The following is a 6,000-nucleotide window of genomic DNA, read 5'->3' as shown; positions in this document are numbered from 1 at the left end:
ATGAAACTGACTGTAAGCTCTTTTGGGCAGACCCTTTTTACCTCTTGTATCGGTTACCAGTTAATTATTTGTATGTAATCTGTATGTTCAGTGCATACACCCATTTATTGTACAGTCCTGCAAAATATGTTGGTGATGTATAAATATGTGTTAATATTAATAATAGTAATAATAATAACCTTGTATTGCACCTGCAAGCTGATTGGTCACATACTGTACAAGGTCCGGTTGTATATGACTGCCTAAAGGCTATGTATGTAGAGGCACTGACTGTATAATACTTATATTGCCATGACCCTTGGGTACAGAACACAAGTAAAAAGGTTAAACAAATTGTGGTGGTCACTTAAATCTGGGCACCTGTAGCCAATAGCCTTGGATACTCCATGACACTTTCAAGGTGATGAGCCCCTAACAAATCTGTTACTTAGGATAACAGTGACTGGCACACACACTCATGTAAATGCCTCTGTGGACCAGTCACTGATAGCTTGGGGCACTGGGTCAGCACCCTATTTGAATGGGCTAATAGCATCACAAATTAACCCTAAGGATTAAACACTAAGTAATGGATCCAATCTACATACACCTAGGGTCCTGTACAGTAACACTTGTCCCTGAGTCTCATTACATCTTGTCCTACAAGCTGACAATCAAATAAAAGATGGAATAAGCATTTTAAAAATAGGATTTCGTTTCCCCCCTTCAACTGTTGCAGAACTAAAATACCCACAAAGGTTCCTAGTGCGGGTTAAGGGGTTGTGATTGAAACACATCTGGGGGGGCAGCAGCTTTACTGCACCTTTTCATTAGAAATATGTTACATGATGGGGGTAAAATGAAGAGAGAGCCTAAGCAGGGGCCACATAGAGGAGAAACGAGACGCCTCAGGAAGTGAGAGTAGCAAAGAGACTGCCCTTATGAGAGGGGGGAGGAGAGACTGGAGACAGAGGGGGAGGGGAGAGTGTGTGCGGCTGCGAGCAGTACTGGGGAGGAGAGAGTGCTGCTTGGCCGGGCTGTGTGTGTGAGTGCGCTGAGGGTGCGGCTCCCATAGTGGCACAATATACCCTACACTCCGGCTCACCCTTCATGACTCGTACGGGTGTCACTAGGAGGAGCAGTGAATGCAGCGGGACCCCTGTCCCTACACGGCTCTCTCTCTTCCTACACCCCCCTCCCCTTGCCTGTTTATTCCCCTGACCCCCACTCTCTCTCTACTCCCCGAAACGTGGACCTGGAATCCCGTCCCTGGTAAAGAATTGTCCTTTGCTTCTCTCTAATTGGGATGTTTCCAGCCCCCTCCCAGGATTAAGGAACGGTGAAAGCATTGGAGGGAAACGAACTTGAGCTCATTCGGTTTGGAACTTCTACAGCCCCTTTGTGATCCTCTCTCCCGGCCTTCGGGTTTGTTGTTCTCTGGCCATCTCTCTCTCTCTCTGCGGAAAATTCTATACGTTTGTGGGATTATTACACCTTTCTGGATTCTGAGAAGAGAAAAGCTTGTTGGATTTACAATAAACTCAATGCAGGAGGAAGTGGAACATTACACTGAAATATCTAGCAAACTCTAATAAGGTAATGCTATGGCTTTTACAGGGGAGACAGGGGGGGAGAGTTGGATGAGGCTGCTTTGTGTTTTGGCCAAGGACTGGGGGGCTTCAGCAGTAAAACTCAGGGCAAGTTAGCAGGTGGTTGGTTCTGGGCAGAAACATGCTTTAGTCTGGGGCAGAAGGATGCTGCTGGTTTTAAATGGACCGAGATGTTGTCTGATCTCTAAACATCACCACAGTTGATATAAGAAGTTCTCTGCTGCACAAAATGGTCCAGCAGCATGTTGCAGCTGTCTGAGTTGTCGGGCAGACTGCTCTCCCTCTCTGTGCTGCAACCAGATGCTTCTATTGTTGCTGTTGGGGCTGTTTATAAATAAGTGCTGTTTTCCAGGGTGATTATTAGTATATTACAGATGCTATTCAAGTTCTACACGGACATGAAGCATACAAAGAGAAACTGAAATCCGAGAGCTTACAATCTAGAATGCAAATGTCTGATGTCTGGCCTTCCAGCTGTTATTTGAACTTACAGTATTCCTTGCCAGGTCAAGACGGTTGAAGAATATGTTGTCAGCTGATTGGCAAGGTAGAAATCCCTTAGGCCTTACGGTTTTCAGACTTCAGAACCCCCATTCATGTTGAACATTTGGTTGGGGCCCTCCTCCGCTTGTAACTCTGTTACAGATGGCATAGCTCCTTGAGTGTTTGCCACAAAAATCTTACCCTGTTAACCGTCATTCCGGGAATTCTAGGAGTATATAAAAAAGCATATTTCCCCTCTGTAGTCTACCTGCTAAATCACCCCCCCCCAGTTACTGCCTTGTTCAGGCCCACAGTTTCGAAGTCTTGGCTATTTTAGATCAGGGATATAATGTTTGAGCCCCTCCATCCTCGTACTACAGTAGTGTTTGACTGTCATGGTATGCATAATAGTTGGAGGGCCCCAGGTTGGACATGCATGTAAATGATATGTTTCCCATTCAGCTGTTATAAAATTGCAGCTTCTGTCTTCAACAGTGAGTTCCCAGGTTACACACATGTCTGCTATAAACTCAGTTTTACTCTGGTGGTTCTGCTCAGCAGGCCCTGTCTGCATGTAGTGTGGGGGGGGGGTCCACACTGATTGGAGTCGTTGCCTAGCAGTTCTGTAAATGCAACAATGACCAGAACTTGCTTTGCATCTTTACAAGAATTTCTAATGGAGCTCAAGCTCTTTTGCTTAAGTTGACTTTCTACCAATGCAGAAAATGACAAGACTAAGAGAAGTAGAATACAATGTTTGAGCCTGATGGTAAATCAAATAACAGATATTTTATTATTAACTTTACAGCTTTATTAATGTATTAATATTTGTGCCATCTACCTGTCTGTGACTGACCTGGCACATGGGATTTGATCCAGGTATGGGATCCTGGAAACCTGTTACCCAAAAGCTTTAAATTACGGGAAGGCCATCTCCCATAGACTCCATTTTAATCAAATAATTCTAGTTTTTGAAAATGATTTCCTTTTTCTCTGCAATAATAAACCAGTACCCTATTCAGTTTAATGTTTAAATGATTTTTTTAGCAAAATTAACATATGGCAATCCAAATTACAGAAAGACCCCTTATCTGAAAAGTCCAAGGTCCCGAGCATTCTGGATAACCGGTCCCATACCTGTAGTTGAAATGACCTGCAGCTGCTTCTTTAAAATGATTACACTAAAAAGAATACATATTTTAAATAAATAATGCAGAGTGTCCATGTCATGCTCTGTTTTCCTTACCGTTCTATTTGTAGGAAATATTAAATGACACAGTTACGTAAAGCGAAGCTTTGCGAGAATACAAGGCAACGTTTGGTGTGGTTTTACAGCTATAAAAATTGAGTGTTAGTTGGAGGCCTGCTCTTTTCTTTCCTGTGTTACTTCAATGGCCTTCGTTACATTAACCCCACTGCCCAGATCAGGGCCTTGACAAACATTTTAAATAGTTTTAAACTTTACATATTTCTTGCGTGTTTGAAAAAGTTTCCATTAACTTTATCTTCAGAAGGGGTGTGTGTGGGTGTATGAGGTGGGGGGCAGGGCAGATTGCTATGGGATTTCATTTTTTTTCTGCCTTGTTCTTACACACAGTGGAGCTCTTTGTTCATTGGAAGGCATGCAGATCTAAACTGGCTCTCCTAATCGGCCAGCCGAGTGCTCCACTGACAGCAGCACAATACAACTTTTTCAATTTGACTGCAAGGGAAAAATATGCCAATACTTTTATAATTTATTTATTTTATTTTTCTAGGTCAGATCTACTGAATCCTAGAGTTGTGCTTTCTTTTTTTTTTTTTTTGCATACCTGGGCTTCATTGTCAATACTGAAGGGTTGTGAAGTTACTAGTTCAAATGTGACCCCCATGGTTATGATTGTCTACAGTAGTAATAATCTACAGCAGTGATCCCCAACCAGTGGTTCTGGAGCAACATGTTTCTCCCTAACCCTTGGCTGTTGCTCACAGTGGCCACAAAGTAGGTGCTTATTTTGAATTTCTGGCTTGGACGCACATTGTGGTTGCATAAAAATCAGGCTTACTGCCAAACAGAGCCTCCTGTAGACTGACTTCCCAAATAGGGTCTACTAAATAGCCAATTAGAGCCCTTATTTGGCATCCCCATAAGGCTTTTTCATGCTTGTTTTGCTCCCCATCTCTCTTTACATTTCAGTGTGGCTCACAGGAAAAAGAGGTTGGTGGACCCCTGATCAACAGCAACTGCCTGGGCAATAGCTGCATTCAGCTACAAGGCTACCAAATATGAAACTAAATATATTCCTTTACTGCAGCTTCAAAGTACCTTAGCCAGCTCAAAATATTTGTTCAAGTGATTTAATTGAAAATTCTATTCTTTTTTTAATTATTGAAACAATAACCCCCCTATAGCGGCACTTAACCCCACTTTGATTGTTCGCTTTATAATGCATAATGATATTCTCGGCTTACAAGATGTAGACAGGGTTTCACCATTGTTTTAGGGTCCATCCCAACTAAGACTTGGAACCTGTTAGGCTAATGTCCCACGGAGAGATCAATCGCATGCTTCGGGTTTCCAAAGTTGCACAAAGTTTCCTCCTGCTGGCAATTTTGCATTACTTGTAAAGCCAAAGTGATGTGTAGGCCTTTCCGGTGGCGATTCCCTTTGTTGCCAATGGAAAGATGTTTTGGAGAGATTAGTTACCTGCAGTAGCAGAGGTTTATCGTGGGCAACTAATTTCTCCTTGGGACATTAGCTTTACCTGTGAATGCCTGAATACATATCCGACACAAGTTCAAAGTTTCTGCTGGACATACATTCTCCCCACAGTCTATTTTTATATTCTAGCTGTAAAGTCTGCTTTAGCTGCATATCCCATGTGCATTAGCTGCCATTGGTGGCTACTTATCTTTAAAGGTCTTGTAACAGGCTTCTATTTTTAATTTTCCCAAACCAGGTCCTGTGGACCTCTCCTGGATATGATAAATGAGTTTTAAATCATATATCTAATCATATGTCCAGGTATCTGTAGTAAAGTGAGCGCCAAGAACATCATTTAAGCTGGCCATACAAGTTCCGATAAAATCCTTACAGTTTTTGGACCATGTGTGGGCTCCAAATTATTGTATCGATAATTTTTGTACGATGGACAGGTTAGAAAATGCTAAAATCTGAGCATGTATTGTGTATTGGACGATATTCTTGGGGGACCTACAACAGAAGTCACGTACGATTGGGGTCTGCCAACTATTTCATGTTCGGAACATCCTCCGCTTTATATTTTGAGGGTTTATATCCTACAATTTCAGTCTGAATGTTAGTACGACCAATAGCCGAACATTTGTCGGAAGAAGACTCAAATCTGAACATGTATGGCCACCTTTAGACTTGCTCATATTGTCAATGGGAAGAATTTTACCTCAGCCCCATTTCCTCTTCATCTCATGGTGCCATTAGCCTAATGTCTAGTTGCCAACACATTTGCCCACGCAAAAACAACCATTGCTCGGTTACTGTAACTATAAGGCATTACACATACCACAGTGTGTCACATTTTCAGGAGTTGTACTTGAAGAGCTTTTACAGTGGTTGATATACTTGGACTATGACCTTAAGAGTCTTGGGTTTGATTCTTGTGTTGGTTGTTGTGCCAAATTCTTCTGACCTTGGACGAATCATTAAACCTCAAACTGTATAATTGGTAACTCTGCATACTAATAAAGGATAGAACTAAAAATATGCAATAGTGCAACAAGTCCAGCCAATAAGAATGTGGGATGTATATACAGCATGTTTTATCCATAAATTGGCTGTGATTAGAATATCATTAAACCAATTGTTTTCACACTTTCACTAGTGGTGTCCAGTAGTTGCAGCATGTCTCAAGCACAGGGATCCCCAACCTTTTTTTTTATCTCTGAGCCACATTCAAATGTAAAAAGAGTT

The 6,000-nt window shown here is 42.0% G+C and overlaps 1 protein-coding gene across 3 annotated transcripts in view; it reads left to right on the top strand.

Moving 5' to 3' along the window:
- Positions 1-924: 924 nt before the first annotated feature.
- erbin (apurinic/apyrimidinic endodeoxyribonuclease 1) overlaps positions 925-6,000 on the top strand; it is a 103,356-nt gene continuing 98,280 nt past the window's right edge. For 2 of the 3 annotated variants that reach the window (XM_002934188.5, XM_004910378.4), the window contains exon 1: positions 926-1,575. The gene's annotated coding sequence lies outside the window, so the exon portion shown is untranslated. Of the gene's footprint in view, positions 1,576-6,000 lie in introns of all 3 variants that reach the window. The other variant, XM_004910379.4, reaches the window with a different exon arrangement.

This window comes from Xenopus tropicalis, chromosome 1 (genome assembly GCF_000004195.4).
Source record: "Xenopus tropicalis strain Nigerian chromosome 1, UCB_Xtro_10.0, whole genome shotgun sequence".
Lineage (NCBI taxonomy): Eukaryota > Metazoa > Chordata > Amphibia > Anura > Pipidae > Xenopus > Xenopus tropicalis.
This window is presented reverse-complemented; position numbering and strand designations above follow the sequence as displayed.